We start from the raw sequence: 19,354 nt of genomic DNA on the forward strand, positions 1-19,354 counted from the left end.
ACCAGTCACTTTATAGAGATTAGAAAGGATGACAAAGCATGTGCCCTTTGCAGCTCACAGGAAGAGTATTTGTTTGTTTTCTCAACAGTCCCTATTAAGATACTTTCAACAAGCCAGGGAGTTGAAAACCTTTAATTTATCACTTTGTATGCTTGGGGCTCTGTTGTTCTTGGTGCTTAAACTGATGCAGGTTGCAATGCATTCTTTAGCAGCTGGTTGTGGTGTTACTGAGGGTTGTTTACATTTTTGTGCTCACTCCCTATTTCTCAGAAATTGAAATTGTTGTTTTGGTTTATTTCATTTGCATTTATCAGCCTTTATCATTTTATTTCCACTTGTTGGCTCGGGATCCTGAGTAGAAAAGGCATGTATTCCCCCCTCTGAATGAGCTTCAAACGTAATTCTCTGTATTACAATTGCTCTTTGTTTCTTTTTAGTTTACTGGAATGTTGTCTGTTGTTTACAATGCATTTATGGGCAGAAGAGTCTTAATTCCTCTTAGATTGCAAACTCCAAGTTCCTGTCCCCAATCTCCTTTGGTTCTGTATAGCACTGATCATACTGTCGGTGCTCAAAAATAGAACATGATAATAAGTTTATGATGAAGAGAAAGAAAAGTTTCAGAGTAGCAGCCGTGTTAGTCTGTATTCTCAAAAAGAAAAGGAGTACTTGTGGCACCTTAGAGACTAACAAATTTATTAGAGCATAAGCTTTCGTGAGCTACAGCTCACTTCATCGGATGCATTTGGTGGAAAAAACAGAGTAGAGATTTATATACACACACACAGAGAACATGAAACAATGGGTTTATCATACACACTGTAAGGAGAGTGATCACTTAAGATAAGCCATCACCAACAGCAGGGGGGGGAAGGAGGAAAACCTTTCATGGTGACAAGCAGGTAGGCTAATTCCAGCAGTTAACAAGAATATCAGAGGAACAGTGGGGGGTGGGGTGGGAGGGAGAAATACCATGGGGAAATAGTTTTACTTTGTGTAATGACTCATCCAGCAACCACACACCACACAACAGAACCACTAACCCAGGAACCTATCCTTGCAACAAAGCCCGTTGCCAACTCTGTCCACATATCTATTCAGGGGATACCATCATAGGGCCTAATGACATCAGCCACACTATCAGAGGCTCCTTCACCTGCGCATCTACCAATGTGATATATGCCATCATGTGCCAGCAATGCCCCTCTGCCATGTACATTGGCCAAACTGGACAGTCTCTACGTAAAAGAATGAATGGACACAAATCAGACGTCAAGAATTATAACATTCAAAAACCAGTTGGAGAACACTTCAATCTCTCTGGTCACTCGATCACAGACCTAAGAGTGGCTATACTTCAACAAAAAAGCTTCAAAAACAGACTCCAACGAGAGACTGCTGAATTGGAATTAATTTGCAAACTGGATACAATTAACTTAGGCTTGAATAGAGACTGGGAATGGATGAGTCATTACACAAAGTAAAACTATTTCCCCATGGTATTTCTCCCTCCCACCCCACCCCCCACTGTTCCTCTGATATTCTTGTTAACTGCTGGAATTAGCCTACCTGCTTGTCACCATGAAAGGTTTTCCTCCTTCCCCCCCCTGCTGTTGGTGATGGCTTATCTTAAGTGATCACTCTCCTTACAGTGTGTATGATAAACCCATTGTTTCATGTTCTCTGTGTGTGTGTATATAAATCTCTACTCTGTTTTTTCCACCAAATGCATCCGATGAAGTGAGCTGTAGCTCACGAAAGCTTATGCTCTAATAAATTTGTTAGTCTCTAAGGTGCCACAAGTACTCCTTTTCTTTTTGAGAAAGAAAAGTGACTATCTAAAAACGGCCGCTTCTTCCTCTAGTCTAGATGCGATAAATGGACCGCCAAACGCTCTGCCGTTGACTCCGGTACTCCACCAGGGCGAGAGGCACGGGCGGAGTCGACGGGAGAGTGTCAGCCATTGATTTACCGCAGTGAAGACACCGCAGTAAGTAGATCTAAGTACGTCAACTTCAGCTACATTATTGAGTTATTCAGGTAGCTGAAGTTGCATAACTTAGATCGATCTCCACCCCCGCCCAGTGTAGACCAGGCCGTAGATTCCAGTGGCAGAATTTGTATAACTGGTGTTGACAGTGTAAGGCAGGGACTCGCAGTACATTAAACGGGCTGAAATGTGAAGTTCTAGTCTTTTCACTGGATAAGGCTAATGATAAAAAGGGGGTTGTTAAAACTTTTCATTTTCATATGACGAGAGGAAGTAGACAATAAATGAACTTTTCTGGCCTGACTCACTGGTGTTACATTTTACAGTCCTAAAAACCAGGACACGAAGGACTGGAAGGTTTTTCTGAAATGGAATGTGAATCCCCACATTTTCACAAAGACAGCTTTAAAATAATGTCCTTTCCGATTAGCACAGTGTGCATCATTGCCTTTAATTGGGAGGTGACCTCTGCTAAGTGAATGTTATAAACCAGAGATAAATTTGTAAAGAGGTACAGTAGTGTGCTGCAGTAATCGTGTTTCCTTTGGTATTGTCAATTGAAGATCATGAATGATAAACATTAGATCACACCATGTAAACAGCTTTTTCCCTGCAGAGTTTGGTCTCAGACCGATCACTTGTCTCTCTTAATATGATTTGTGCTGGCTATTGAAAACAAGGACCCCTCCCTTCCCCAATATCTCTCCTAATGTAATTAGCATCTAGTCAATAATGTTCAGCATTTCATTTTACCGCTTTAATTAACAAATTCAATTTGTTCAAACCGCTGTGAAAACAAATTAAAAGTCCACTGAATAAAAACCTCCAGTGCTGGAGATGTATCTAAGGTGCTCACTAACTCATTTATTATTTTTCTTTTGGATTTTTTTTAGATCTATAAAAAATGACTGAGATTTAAAACCTAATTCTGATCTCTATTTCAACATTGTAAATTCAGAGCAACTCCACACAAATCAATGGAGTTTCTCTGAATTTACACAGCTGAATGAGCGATCCCTTAGATCTTTTGTGCACCAGCACCCAATATCGAATGAACAAAGGTAGGTGTCTGTCTTTCTCCTGGTGTATGAGCTGTGAAAACAACCTATTCATCATTCATCAGTTTTTCATCATTCTTAAGGGTTCCTGTTTCCAACCCTCTTTTCCAATGCACACCAAGTTGCATTAGGGCTTTCTGCATAAACACAACAGGATTTGAATCGATCAAAGCAGTGCTGAGATTTTATCGCAGTCACAGTGCAATCTCAGAACATAACATTTTTTTCTATCACTCCAGCTTTAAAAAAAGAAAAAGCCTTCAGTTGGCTGTTGCCGCCAGAACCTCATGCCAATCTGCCTGGTCAAGAGAAAGAGACTCCCTATAATATTAGCTGCTCCAGTAACGCCGAGCTGCACAAAGTAGAGTCCCTCTCATTCTGACACACTTCCTGCTGGTTGCTAGGTAACCATTGCTGCACTGCTGCCTATGTGGGGTCTAAGCATTAAATCCTGTCATGCTTTACTTTTTAATTTTTTTTTCCTTTTGGTAAATGAGAATGTTTACTGTACAAACACTGGCAGTGCTCCAGAAAGGTTGAAATGATACAGACAGGATCTAATAAGAGCTACTGTAAACGTTCCACAAACTTGGCTGGCAGACCTGAGTATATTTATACTTATGATGAACACAGACACACTCAGTCCCCATAATGGCTTTTGAGGTTGGGCTTCCCTTTTGAAAGAAGGTCACTGGCAGCAGTGGGCTCTCTGCCGACCTTAAATATTCAACTTTGTACTATGCGCATGGTGGCTTTTGAATATTTACAGATTTAGATTTTGTGCATCTCATTCCTCTGTCTGACTGCATTACACTGACTTTTCCAGAGGCCTTCTTAATGTTCACGGTTATAGGGATACCATTAAAGGAGAGAGGGTTAGTTACTGGTTAGAGCAAGGGACTGGGAATCTGGACTCCAAAGCCTGCTCCATCACTGACTTCACTATATGAGTTGGAGCAAGTGAGTGAGATCAAAATTTTGAAAGTGGCCTCTAATTTTGGGTACTCCAGTTTTGGTTGCCTAATTTTAAGACATTTTGGGCCCAATTTTCAGAAATACCAAGCACTCGCTGCTCCTGTTGTCTACAAATGAAATCACAGATGCTTAGCAATTCTGAAAACTGTACATTGGTGTCTTATTTGAAACCTCCAGATTCTGACCACTGCTGAGAATACTGAATACAAAACCTCAGATTATTTGTTTCCTTCTCTGGGGCTGCTGAGAGAATAAATTCACTAATACTAGAGCATTTTAAGATCCTAAAATGGAAGGGTCTGTAGAAGTGAAAAGTATTATCATCTATTAGTATGGATTAAGGATTATGAGAGCATTTTGAGATCCTTAGATGGGGATATTTGTACAATAAGTGCAGAGTGTTGAGATTTTTCATTCTTATTCCTTCTCAAAGATTTCACACAGCCCCAGCTATCTGAAATCATCATTATAATATTTTGTAACACCTACTCGTGCCATTGCTTAATGCTTTAAACATTAATTTATGTTTAAATTCACTATATTTTGCCCCAAAATATATAACTCATGTCTATCTCTGTCTCACTCTTTCTTTTCTTTTTTTAATGTAACTGCAGGCCAAATGGTATAAATTATCCAGCCATCTGTCCCCCCTTCTCCAACACCCCAGGGAAAATAGATCTGAAGTGTAGCTCATTTGCACCAACAATACCAGTTGTAATAGATCCCCACTCTTGCATCCATGCACTCAGCTTATCACTGATGGGAAATCCCATCGCTTTAAAATTCTAGGGCAGCTAACTCAGCCCCTCTAATTAGCAGGTGTCACATTTTGCCTCTGATGAGTGGATGTAGAAGTGCCTAGACCTTCTGTCAGTGCCTTTAACCTCTGACCAGTAGAGCAGCTCCCCCTGGCTGTTGCTTCAGTATCAGTTATAAAAAAACCCAAAAAACAAAGGCAACTTAACTTTTCAAATTTTCCTGATGTTTTCTTAAGGAGCTGAATCATTTTATATAATTATATATTTTCCCCATCAGTTTCTGTCTACTAAAATAATAAAAAGGAAACCAATTTTGTGTTGTGTGAATCTGTTTAAAACTCAAACAGCCTGCACATTATTTCTCTGTTGTGTGTCTACTTCAAATACTGTTGTCTCACATATTCCTTTTTCCCCACACTGTTGGTATCTTTCGGAGTTGTCAGCTGAAATTGAAACTTTAATTGAAACGGAATCTGCTTGTCAGTGTCTTACCATCAAGCACTGCACTCTGCTTCCTCTGGTATACTTAGCTGGAACATTCCCTAGCTGGGAGCTGATAGTCCTTACATTGAGGGATCAAAGATGCATTTGAGGCAGACTTACTCTTCTTCCTCATAGCTCATAGAAGATCATGCTGACAGAAAGGAGCAAAGCTCATTGCTCAACTGGCCCCCACATAAAGCTCCCCTTTTTCTGAGTTTGTGTGAATCAATCTCCTTTCTTGTTGCTTACTTGTATGGAGGACTAGTGTGGATGAAGGAGAGGTGCTGAATGTCCTAAACAGAGCTTGGGGACTTGAAACATCTCTGTGCTGCTTGCAGCATGGCTAGATATACAGCATAATGACTGTATGCTATCTGGTTCTATGCCAGATGGTTCCATTCCATCCACACCACAGCTTGATTGCCTCAAGCAGCTCTGTCCTGTCTGATGCAGGACTTGGCAGCTTTGTGTAAGTGTGCCGCCCCTTGGGGTGGGGTGAGATAAATTCCAGTCACCTGATGAACCTCTAAGTCTTGGAGAGGTCTAGAATCCTGGAAAATTCTCCCATTGTCCTCCAGTTTTTCTTGTGGAGAAAGCTATGAGCTGTGGTGCTTGAAAGCCGTCTAGAATAGCTCATGTTCTCCAGAGAAGAGACGTATAGATTGAAAGGCCTTCAAAGATTTCCATCTTCTACTGTATGGGTGACATATAGTACGACCATCGTTTTAGGGCTGAAATGAAATGGTCTCACATGTGTTGTATAAGAAGGGCTATCTACTTGGTAGCCACTGGCCGTAACTCTTAGGCATTTCTGAAAAACTGTATCAGGAAGCTTCAATATCTACATTTGTTTGAAAAGCTGCAGTATTTCCCTGGTCCAATGACTGTTCCATTGTGGATAAATATTAAAATAATCATTGGGCTAGAGAGAAAGAGAGAGAGAGAATGATTTTATAGTCCTCTTGTCAGGGCATCCACCTGGGAGGTGGGAGACCCCAGGTTCAGTGCCCTGGCTCCAATCACTCTTTCATTGTTTATTCACAATGGAACAGCTTCAACAGGACAGACTGAGGGAGGCCCACATCAGAATAGTGGGTCTCCCATAGTAGTTAAAGCACCTCTCCTGAGAGGGTAAGACTCCTGTTCAAATCCTTTCACCCTGTTTGGCAGAGAGGAGGCAATAAATGTGGGATCTCCCACATTCCAGGCAAGTGCTCTAACTACTGGCCTGAAAGTTATAAGATGGGTACCACCACCACCTCCTCAGCCAGATTTTGAATGGGACCCACACCAATGAACGGCCTCTGAACACACCTTCCCAGTTGGGCCCCACATGTGACTTATGTGGCTGAAAGCCTATTTTCCCCTGGTTTGTGAATCACTCTGGGGCTTAGGCGGGAAAGAGGCATAAAGGCTATGTCTACATTACGCACCTTTTAGTGACACAGCTGTGCCGCTACAGCCATGCTGCTAAAAGATGCACAGTGTAGACACTCTCTGTTGGCGGGAGAGAGCTCTCCTGCTAACAAAAAATTCTATCCCCAACGAGAGGCGGTAGCTTTGTTGGCAGGAGAGCTCTCCCGCCAACAAAGCGCTGTTCATACCAGTGCTTTTCGTCGGTAAAACTTTTGTCGTTCGGGGTGTGTGTTTTTTTCACACCCTCAAATGACAAAAGTTTTACCGACAAAAGTCCAATGTAGACAAAGCCACACCTAGAGTGAAGCAGCAGCAGTGTCCATGCCCTGAGGCCGGAATATAAGGAACTTTTACTTTGGCACAGTTTTGTCAATTGCAGTAGAGCCGAAACTGGAATTTAGGCACCTACATCTGAGACTTAGGCTCCTAAGTATCTTTGTGGATCCCACCCTAAAGTCTAAAGTTACCAAAACTAACATATGGCCCCAAAGCTTTAAGAAAAACTGGGCTTGTATTAGGTGCCAACAATTTTGATCTGTGTAAGCAATTATCTGTTTGGACCTATTATTATTTTATAGCAAACTTTAAGCAAGGATCAGGGCCCCATTGTGTTAGTCACTGTACAAACAAGTAACAAAAATGACACTGCTTGCCCCAGAACGACTATGGTCTAGGTGTAAGACAGGTACAATAGGTGGATGAACTAGATGAACAGGAGTGGAGATGGAGTTGGGAGGTTGAGATAATTCTAAAGCAAACATAGTTTAGCATAAAAGCAGAAATCTCTGCTTGCCACTTGCTTAATCAATGCCAGGTTGGAGAGATTTGTAGCCATCAGAGAGAGGCAAAGGTAGGTTTTAAGGGAGGATTTCAAAGGGAAAAAGTGACAGCTGTACAAGTTTTGACAGGGAGTTATCCCATGCATGTTTCACCCCATTTGTTCTTCACCTATTCCCCATGGGCTTGACCTTTAGAAGTGCTGAGTGCTCACAGCCCATATTGACTTCAGCTGGAGTTTTGAGCGCTCTGCACTTGTGGAAGTCAAGCCCAACTGTATTAGCACAGTTTCAAAAGCAGGCATGACTCTCTAGTTCAGCCTTTTCTGCCTACCTATTTTTCAACAAAATACAGTTACTCTGGCCAATACAAGGAAAATCATATTGCTGTATTATATATTTATAATATATATTTCAGTTCAGATTTCAGTTCCTTGGTGTCTCAGTGAGTCAGTATAGGGCTTTGTTACCCACTTGTACCATTTCTCAGAGAGTCAAAGAAATAAGAGATGAAAAAGACCTAGTAGGTCAGCTACTCAATGTCCCTGATAGTATAGTATTGTTCCTTAGAATATGTTTTCTTATGTTTTGTTCTTCTTGGTTTCTGAAGAACATCTTCCTGAAGGTGCTGGTGTCAAGGGGCAACAGTATCATTTATTGTTCTTTTCAAACTGTAATTCACATGTTTAGAGGGAAATGAGGGGAGAGTATTGAGGTTGGCTTTAATCATCTTTCCGCTTATCCTAGAGAGAGAGTTCTTTTCTTTCACACCAGAATTAGAGGTCCAGTATGCAGTGGCTTTTATTAGACATATATTTGCAGAATATGTGTTGTAAAAGGAAATACATGGCAAATTCAGGAAATCTCCATAGGTGAATTGGATTTATGCTGTTCTGCAGCCTATTATCTTTAATTCCTAGAGGTTTCTCTGTACTGGTAGAGAATGCCCCAGTGATGCAAAATACCACAAAGAGCACATGTCATGACATAGTTGAATGTGGAATTCAAACACACTTTTGGCCAGCCTCCTCCCCAAGAAACATTCCAGTAGATATGCCAGGGAATACTTCTACTCTCAAATCCAGGAAGAAGTATAGTCATAATAAATATAGTAATAAAACTGGATCACCAACAAAATGTAATACAGTAAAACCTTATTGAATGTATCTGTTGAAAGAATAAAGCATCCAAATAGACTTCCTTTTTATCACAAAGTATCCTCCTGTGCTACTTGTTTCTGAGAAAAATAATTTGTTGGCTGTTTAAAATGTCTTTAGAACAGTAGTCATCCCTTTAAATCGTTGCTACTCACATGATGAATCCCCATAAAAACTTCTTCATGGGAAGATAATATTCATGTATCTAGAGATTTCATTTTTATATTTATTTAAAAAATACCTGAAGATCTTAGCTTTTCGAATAAAGTCACATTAAAATGTGTGTAGCTAAAAATTGTAGGAGAAAGGTAACCTTGAATTTATAATCTCCTGCTCAAGAAAGGTCTTTTTATAGTTACATTAGGGTCAGTCTTTTTCCTGAGGATCATCAATACTATTAAATTATTTTTATTTCAATTTAAGAGATGCTTCATCTTTAAACCTGTACTTACATTAACTTTTGTACATGGTTGCCCAGGCAACAGTGTAATTGCATAAAACAATGGCTTTCTCCTGTGTACCATTTATGGCAAGTATGCATTTGAAAAAAAGTCTTGTTGTATCATCAAAGCAGCATTTGTAGCCTTTTGACAGCTGAAGGAATATTCGCGGGCCATTATTCATATTCATTTTCCCTTGTAATTTTAATGGGTACTGTCACCTTTCATTTTCAGGATATTTCTTTTTTTTTTTTTCTGTGATAGTGACTGTTTTACATGAAAATTCTAGCGCAGGCAGATGAAACAGATTTAAAAAATAGCTCCAAGAAAAGGCTGCAAGTACCATTCTTCTAGCTTGTAGCCTGTGAAATTGCCACTGTTTAATTGATCTTCTATAAGCTTATATTTTCTGTGAGATGTACCATTATTGTACATTAATCAGTGCCTCTAGACATTATCACTGAGGTAACCAAGAGCTAATCAAGCAAGAATGGAGCTGGCAGACACTAAGATATCATGGATGCCTTGCTGTGTACAAAGTCTGCCAGAGTTTCGACTTCCAAAGGAACCTGTTTTAGCAGGGCTTCAGACTTTGTATAACCTTGTCATAGCAATGGAAGAGGGGGCAGACACCCTGAATGTCAAAATAGGTAGACCATGCAGGAAGACAACACTCCTTGAATCCTTTAGATGGCAAACAACAAAGTGACTCAATAATAATAAATAAGAATAATAATTATTCCATTTAAGAATAAACAAAATGTTGACAAGTTGATTAGTTTTTTTTTACTAAATAGCAATATCTAAAGAGAAAGATTCAAGCAGAGCAAATTTACACAGAAAATATTCAAAATGCATTAATCAGTCATTGCAAAGTGCCACTAGAAATATCTTCCCCTCCCCCCCACCCCTTTTAACTGATTTTATTTTATACATGCATACAAAAAAAAAGTTTGAAGTCTTTAGAATATTATGCCTGGTGGGTAGATACCATTTTGGGAAAATAATAGAATAAACAATGAGGAAATGTATAGCGTTATGCAATGGTCACTATATATTATTGTCTCTGTTAGTTTAATTTAATCCAAATAACCTGAGAATGTACCTATCTACTGAAGTCAATGAAGTTGCACCAGATGTAAATTGGGACAGAATCTGGCTGTAAATTGTAAGGGGGAAAAGCTGTAAGAATAGAATCATAGAATCATAGAATATCAGGGTTGGAAGGGACCCCAGAAGGTCATCTAGTCCAACCCCCTGCTCAAAGCAGGACCAAGTCCCAGTTAAATCATCCCAGCCAGGGCTTTGTCAAGCCTGACCTTAAAAACCTCTAAGGAAGGAGATTCTACCACCTCCCTAGGTAACGCATTCCAGTGTTTCACCACCCTCTTAGTGAAAAAGTTTTTCCTAATATCCAATCTAAACCTCCCCCATTGCAACTTGAGACCATTACTCCTCGTTCTGTCATCTGCTACCATTGAGAACAGTCTAGAGCCATCCTCTTTGAAACCCCCTTTCAGGTAGTTGAAAGCAGCTATCAAATCCCCCCTCATTCTTCTCTTCTGCAGACTAAACAATCCCAGCTCCCTCAGCCTCTCCTCATAAGTCATGTGCTCTAGACCCCTAATCATTTTCGTTGCCCTTCGTTGTACTCTTTCCAATTTATCCACATCCTTCCTGTAGTGTGGGGCCCAAAACTGGACACAGTACTCCAGATGAGGCCTCACCAGTGTCGAATAGAGGGGAACGATCACGTCCCTCGATCTGCTCGCATTTTAGTATTTTCTTTTTCAAATGTGAATCTTTTTGCAGTAGGTTCTGTCATATGAGACTAGCCTCTATTATAATTGGCATGTCTGATCCAGTTCTACCTGCTTGGAATAATGACAACACTCTTCAAATATTTCGTCCCACCACCTTGCTGGTGCCAGCAGAAAAGCCTGGCTTCAGCTAGGTGGAATTTTACCAGTGCCCACCGTTCCTTCAACAGCTTGTCCCCTCCTGACCTGAGTCTATGGGTATTTGTTAGCTTTTCTTTCCCTGGATCACCAAAATATATCTGACAACTTGGGACATACAAATTTTCCATAACCATATGCATTACTGGATGCGACTGTTACACAACGAAATGAAAACCAAGCTTCCCCCTCAAAAAAGAGAATGAAAAATAATGTGTCAATATTGCAACACAGATTAACCAGAGCTAGAAAATTAGTTTCCTGATCTCACTTATATCGGTTTTATACTTGCTCAAAAAGAGGTAATATTTTCTCCCTACACATCAGTAACTCTCACTGATTTTAACTGGAGTTACACGTGCCTAGGAAGAAGAGAACACTAGTCATTTTTTATCACCTAACGCACATATACCAAATGAATTCACTGCTAGGTGGCATGTGCTTCTGAGGGAGTCTTTTTCCTTCAGGTGTTTAAACTTCATTGGATTTTGAAAATATGAACTACAAAAAGCATAACGCTGGAATAGTAAATTAAACAGATGCATATGTGATATTAAGACTGCAAACATTAATAAAGTAGGCAATATTCTGATCTCACATCAGTTTTATAACAGTATAACTTCAGCTCAGTTACTCCATGTATGCAGTAATCAGAATCTGGCCCAGTGAGTATATATAATGAATGCAAACACATTCGGCCAAATTGTAATCTGATCTAACTCCACTGGCTGAATGAAATTTTTCCAGCAGACAATTCGGCCCATTATAGCTGGCAATTTTAATATTAACAAGTGGGGAAAATGCTAATGGCTGTGTAAGCTTTATTGATTGATTACGTGGAGGATAGGCCCATCAATGGCTATTAGCCAAGATGGTCAGAGACGTCACCCATGCTCTGGATGTCCCTAAATCTACCAATGCCAGAAGCTGGGTCTGGACTGCAAAGGATGGATCACCTGAAATTGCCCTGTTCTGTTCATTCCCTCTGAAGCATGTGGCATTGGCCAATGGCAGAAAACAGGATACTGGACTAGATGGACTGTTGTTCTGCTCCACTATGGCCATTCATATATTCTTATGAGACATTTTCGAAACAACATTATTTAGATAGAGATTGAGGATCCAATTCTACAGTATTGGGTATAAAAATCTCTTGTCGATTTTAATCAGGGTCATTCATCCATCAGGGCTGCAGGATCAAAGCTTTTAGTTAATAAGCATTTTGTAAAAATAAGCAACCCCCCCCCCCCACGCATACACAAGATGAATACCTTGGAACAGAAATATTGCTATAGGATAAATGTTTCTCTCCTTGAATGTAAACATCTTGGCATCACCTCACTGTTTATTTTCAAAAACTGCCTAAGTTTTGCTTCCACATTTATCTAACAGCAGGAGATCATTATCCTGTGACAAAGTTCTGTTCCACTGACATTATCTCTTAATTAGAATTCATCCTTTTCTAGTTCTGTGTAGTTGGTCTGTAGTTCCCACAAGTCTCATAAAGCAATGTGCATTTTCAGAGGGGGAGGAAGAGTTTCTTACACCATAAGAGTGCTGTTTAATGTTGCTTTTGTTCTGCACATGCATACATATTCATAATTGCACTGATTGACTTTAAGGGGGATTGCAAGAACGCAGCTGAGGGAGGGCAGAATCTGGCCCACAGTCTTGTTTAAAGAAAAAAGAAAAGGAGTACTTGTGGCACCTTAGAGACTAACAAATTTATTAGAGCATAAGCTTTCGTGAGCTACAGCTCACTTCATCAGATGCATTAGCTCACGAAAGCTTATGCTCTAATAAATTTGTTAGTCTCTAAGGTGCCACAAGTACTCCTTTTCTTTTTGCGAATACAGACTAACACGGCTGCTACTCTGAAACCAGTCTTGTTTAAGTGACAGATATAGGATTAGCTCTTTGGCTACAGTCTCCACACTGCACTTGGAGTGGGGAAGGAAGGAAGGAATGTGTAGCAATGTAATGGCCAAGCATCAGCTGTCAGAGGGATTCATCCTGCAGAGTGAATACCTCTGTGAACTCAGCCATGAGTTGCAACATCTCCAGCTCTAAAAGGGTGCAGTGTGTGCTCCTCCACTTCCACCCCTGAATGCTATTGCATGTGAAAGGGGAGTCAGTGACCTGGCCTTGTCCCCACCCTCCTTCCACAATTCCTTTGAGATGGAGAGCACCTGTGGCTCACTAACCCATATCTCCTTTCACTCAGGAAGGATTAGCAGCATTATTCTGGCTGTCTCCTTCACAAAAGCAGAACGGTCCCCCTTGCTTTGTCTCCACACTGTCCTACAGAAGTCACAATTTGACCCAGAGAGTTTATTTGACCACATATATAACCTGGAAAAAAAGAGAAGAAGATGGAACAAAATCAGGTTGAAAGGTGCACCCTGCATCACAGCTGGTGGGCATGTAATGCCATGATATTGAAATATGCATATGTATTTATTTAGAATGCTGAAATCATTGTAATGTCTGAGCATCAAGTTTTAATTCTAAATGAAAATATTAAATTTGGAATCTCAAATACAAATTAATGCCTTAATTTACATACCATACATTTTGATGAGTGGAAATGTAAACAGGCAAATTAACTGGAGTTAGGATATACACTACTACACCTTCAGAACTAAGTGCCATCTCATATTCTTGGAGTTCTGTCTGAAAAAATGAGTGAGCAAGCTACATTTGCTGGATCAGACAGACAATGCACCAGGCATCAGGACTTTTTTTTTTTTTTTTGCTGTAAGTCACAGAAAACAAATATGCATAAATCTTTCTAAAAAAAGAGAGACTATAGGAGTTGCTGTCCCTAAATTTGCCGGAATACTTAATATTTGATGGAAATACTTGTACACATAATTCATAATTAAACTGTGAAACTCAGAGCTGTCAGAGGTCATTGAGGCTAAAATATAGATAGATTCCAAAAGAGATTTGACACTTACATAGATAACGAGAGTATGTAGATTTATAATAGTTTATGTAAACAAATTTTAGAAGAGATATTAAATCTTATGCTTCAGTGTTTAAACCATTTTCTGATTATCAGGGATTATGGGATTCTCCCTAAATGGGGAGAAATTATCCCTCATCTGTTTAATATAAGCTTTTGCAAATTTCTCTGAAGTCCTGGAGCTCATCACTGTTACAGACAGGCTATTGAATGAGATGGATCGCAGGGCTGATCGCTATGATCCTATGGTTGTTTGTAAAAATAGTTTCCTTATGTTGTGTTACTACAAAGTAGGGACTTGGGTGGGAAATGGTTTTCTTATCCTACAGGAGTTTAAGATTTCAGATTTTTTTCTGTTCCAAATCAGGACAAAAATTCAATCTTAAAATTTTTCCACAAACTAATAATCTGGGGGATGGGGGAATCAGATTGAGTCTAAACATTTTGTTTCAATAATTTAAAAATATTTTGTGTCCATGTGGACCTTTTTTATTTCCTATTTTTTAAAGTATAAATTAACTAAAATTTCAAAATGAAAAGTTGTTTCTAACTGAAAAAATGAAACTTCCTTTTTGATTTTTTTTTTCAAAAGTTGTTTGAATCAGGTGATTCATGAAAATCATCTGTTTCTCACCATGTTGGTTTTGAGGAATTGGCATTTTCTGATAACAAATGTTTTTGTGGAAAATTCCTGAACAGCTCTGCTAGGTAACACTCAAGATGAAGCAACAATTCCTCTGCAACCTCCTGATCCTTGGATTACCCTATATACAGTTTCACTTAGTGTTTAATGTAGTGTTCTAGGTTTTCCACATCCTTATCAGCCTCATTTATACATAATAAATTTGAACAGACATTTATACACTTTCTGTCAAGAAACACATTTTAAAAAAATGCAAGAAGAGGCTATTAGCGTGTTTATTAGATGCAGGAAGTGGTATCTAATTGAAAAGTTTGCCAAATTCATTTTATGACATGCTGCTACTGAGAGCTGTTATAACTTTAGCATATTGAATTATGCAACATCATATTCCATTGTATCATGTTTCCCTGGTTCTCATTAAAGATCTGATTCATGCTAATATTACATCCTTTCGACAGGTTCCTCAAACAGTGTTTTATTGTTATTTGTTAATTTATAAAGCACAGTTTCAGTGTACCAGGGCATTTTGCAGTGCTAAAGCAAGATAACATTAGCCAACCAAAACACACACACATACTCAAAGAGAGAAGTCTCTAGCTTTCTAAGAAGAAGGTTCCTACAGAGGGAAGTATGAAACTTGGCAGTTTTGCGAAGTGGAGGTTTTCCTTTTACATGGTTCACTCACTACTGAATTAGGTTGCATTTCAGGTTCTCTTTTGTCCTCTCACCTTTGCCTGCTTCAGTCTCATGGCTGATTTCATAGAACATTCTCTCTTGCTCATCCCACATGAAGAGTGCATCTGACCTGCCAGAATGCAAGCAAGTCTTTGTTCCACTATTTTCCACATGATCCAGAGGTGAGAGAGTACCTGTAGGCTAAGTTGCTGGTCAGATCTCTGCCTAGCTTCCTAGGCTTCCAGCAGACCCCCGAATCATTGTCCGGAATATTTATATTCAAAATACTACTTGTGACTATTCAAAACAGCTACTGCTTAATCATTTTCTGTTTTGTCCTGTGTGGTTGCTAGATTTGGTAGTCTTTATGGTGCTTTGTCATGCTCTGTTTATCCTTAAGCCATTAGTATTGCTACAGTTATATTCTTAATTTGCAGTTTTGCATTTTTAATTTTGCATTTTGGACCTACTTCTGTTGGTGAGAGATATTATCTCACCCTCCTTGTCTCGCTAACACAATAATATATAACTTCCTCAAAAGGTTTGGAAAGAGGGGGGGAAAAAGTACATCTAAGCAATATGGAGCCAGCTGATTTGAGGTTTAATTATTTTACTATCCTAATAAACATATATTCTTATAAATCCAACTACTGCTTTCATATATTCTCTGTACAATCAAATATTACATAGGATAGCAGAGAAGTACTTATCACATGTAGAACCTTAATGTGCCTTCAAAAAAAAAAAAGCCATGTCACCAACTCTTGCATTGTACAGTTCCTTCAGGTCTTCTAGGCAACACAGACCTTTTGAATTAGTCACCCCCAAAGTCTAGGGAGATGCCAGTGTGGAGAGTTTCCTTTTCCTTTTTAGCTGCTGCAAATAGGTTCAACGGATTATACGTCACAGACTTTTCCACACAAGTGGCTCCGTATTTTCATTGCATGTGCCTCACTTTTCTTTCCTCACAGGAGAGGGTATTTCATGTTTCTTAACCATATCACAATTTGACACCAGAAATATGACTTGACTTTCATCAACAATCTCTTCATTTGAAAACTGTGTTTCATGGTGACTGTTTACTTGAATTCCACCTGAAGGAAGTGTGCATGGGGAGGGGTGAGAGGGGAAGTTTCTCAGCAGGTAGTTGACATCTTTGCATGAACCATATAAAGCCTAAACTCCAGAAAAGTGCATATAGAAAGAAATGCACTAAACATAGTGATGTTTGTCTTCTTTAAACACTGGTTGTTCCTGCTTGAGACCTTTCCCATTCCATTTGCTATGGAAGGGTGGATGCCCTTTGGGAGAGAGGCATTCGAAAGCACAGATTCTTGTTGTTTTCAAGTTCCCCATTAGTGGTCATTATTTTCTTGCCTTTGTCCTTTTTTCCCCCTTACTATTTTGCTGTGAGTGATTCTCTCTGTCATCTTGCTGTAAATTGATTAATACTGCCCACTGATGCAGTGCACCACATGGCTAATATATCAGTTAAATGGAAATAGCAAACACCACCTGCTCCTTCAGGCAAATGGCACTTTGGAAAATGGAATGTGTAATCAATAGAATTAAACCTTAAGCAAAGTACTGCAAACAATTCCAGGGGTGAGGTCTTTTTAGCTCTACAGTACAAAAGATTTTTTTTCTTTAAGTGATCTCTGGCTACGTTTCAACAAACTGATTATCTCACAACTAATATACAATTCTCACTATGTTTATTCTCAACACAACTCTGCATTGCTTTGTTCAGGCGGAAGGTTTTTGTTTTATTTTATTTTATTTTTTTTTTGTTAAAAAAGCTGGGTCTGTTTCCCCACTGATATGTTGGGAATTTACTGGACTAACTCCCATCAGTCACAATGATATGTAATAGGATAAATCCTCCCCATTGATGGGGAAAATGAACCCTTTTGAATTTAAATTCCAAATCTGTTAGAGAATAGCTGACATTAAGACATTTGCCTAGTTCTTGAGTGCTGTGAAGATTTAGGATTTCTAGAGCAGATGCGAAAGACACATGGGACTTTTGGGGTGATATCAGAAATCTCACTCTGATAACGTTTTTCTAGAGAGGACAAAACTGTTTGGATTTGGTTGTTCAGATGATCCACAGTTAATGGAGAAAGAAGTGAAATTTTTAAAACATATTTTTAGGGAAAGGCTATAAACAGAGTAGTAAAGGGCTGCTTCTGAGTCTGCATGCAAACAAAGAAAAGGAAGGATAATCTACTTTAGAGATCTTTTGAAAGAAATGCTCAAAATCCTTCAAGAATGCAGATCACCACTTCAGGGGATGTTAGACTACTACATGGTACAGACTGTCTAGTATCTACTTTGGTTCAGTACACAGTTAAGGGGAAAGAACTTGTTCATATAGGTAGCATATACTGCATCAGAGAAGGGTGGGGTTTTTTATACCTTGGTTTTCAGAATCCCTGCCACATTAAAATTGTGCTGATGGCTTCAGACCTTCATAAATCTGTAGATAAAGATCATGTAAAGCCTTTATCTCATGTTCCATGCCCATCAATTGTTAAAAGTACTGCTACCCTTGACAGATCTGTGGTTTTGTTTAGAAACATTTTTCTGCCGATAAAGCTTGTTAAAAATGACTAAGACCAATCATTAGTACATACTAACTGGCAAATAAGTAGTCAGCTACAGTTACATGAAAATAGCCCAAGTCTATCTCATTGCTCCTTCTAACAACTCACAGCAGACACTATTCTCTGTTTGTGGTGTACTTGTAATTACGTTCTTGCTGGCTGGATTTAGAGTTTTGTTGCCAGGGCCCAAGCACCATGTAGCAAGTGTTTTGGTAATGAATAAAGACAGCAATCAGCAGCAACCTGAGAGCTAGCTGAATGAGACAATCTGGCCGACACTGAGGGGGTCCTGCTGGCTTACTCAGATGGGCAGCAGGCAGGGATGAGATAATTGATAGGAAAGGGTAATGAAAGGAAAGAGAGGGGGGAGGGGACAGAATAGAGAACAGATTTAGAAAATAGACAAAGATTTTGACCTTAAGCTAATAGGCTACTTAGGATAATATTTTATAAAGCCCAGAATGAAATGAACTGGCAGTAATAAATCAGTATAAAGTAATCCTATAAGGGGAGGTAGGAAATCCCCATTTGCAGATCTTAGATAATTTCTAGGAAATGATATAATCATTGACAACGGTCATTCATGTCTTATGTGTGGGTTCCACGGTATCACAATATTCTGTTTCATTTCTTCTTTATGCACAGCTTTCCAAAACAAATCAGGTTTTCAAAAGCAGGGGGAAAGTGGGAGGAAATTAAAAGGATATCTAAAGAGATACGATGTGGAAAAATGAATGTTGATTGCTTGAGCTGGAAGGGTTTTGTGCTCAGGGAAACTGGGGCCTGATCCAAAGCCTATTAAAGTCAGTCGTAAGAGTTCCACTGGCTTTTAAGGTGTTTGGATCAGGTAGTTTGACTCTGTAAAACTAAAAGAATATGCGTCGTACAACCACTATAACTAAGAAAATCCTAAAAACAAAAACAAAAAAATGACATGATTGTCATCATTTGGGGCAAGAGGCAGCAAACTCCAACAATTTCTAAGGTTTAAAAATAAAGATAAATAGATATTATAACTTTCCGTGCATGGAAGTCTTTCTTCTCTGGGACTGAACTTTGAACAACATGATTATTCCCTCAGTCTTCACTTTGCAGCAAGAACATCCTGCTGAAATCCTCAAGCACTTAATTCAAGAATTTCATGAGTCAAAAGGGTCAGAATTTGTGGAGGAGAGATGTGTCTCCTTAGCTGTCACTTTGCATGTTGTCACTGTCAGATATGCCCACCTACCCCTCACACACACACAATCCCTGAAATATTAGCATTTTAGTTCCACAGGTTCTCTCATTTTTTTCTGCAGGTGGCAGAGGAGGTCAGAAAGTCAGTGTTGAAACATGAACCAAGGGGAGATGTTTGATGTTTGGTACTTGGTGACAGGATCCTTTAGACTGTCATTCAGGACATATTATTCCTCAATATCTGTTATCCCCCTCAACCAGATTTTCAGGTT

The 19,354-nt window shown here is 39.3% G+C and overlaps 1 protein-coding gene across 2 annotated transcripts in view; it reads left to right on the forward strand.

Annotated features, from left to right (window-relative positions):
- Positions 1 to 19,354, forward strand: part of LOC119859961 (AGBL carboxypeptidase 4) — a 1,439,111-nt gene that overhangs the window by 713,911 nt on the left and 705,846 nt on the right. The window lies entirely within an intron of this gene.

The sequence above is a fragment of the Dermochelys coriacea genome, chromosome 8 (assembly GCF_009764565.3).
Source record: "Dermochelys coriacea isolate rDerCor1 chromosome 8, rDerCor1.pri.v4, whole genome shotgun sequence".
Classification (NCBI taxonomy): Eukaryota; Metazoa; Chordata; order Testudines; family Dermochelyidae; genus Dermochelys; species Dermochelys coriacea.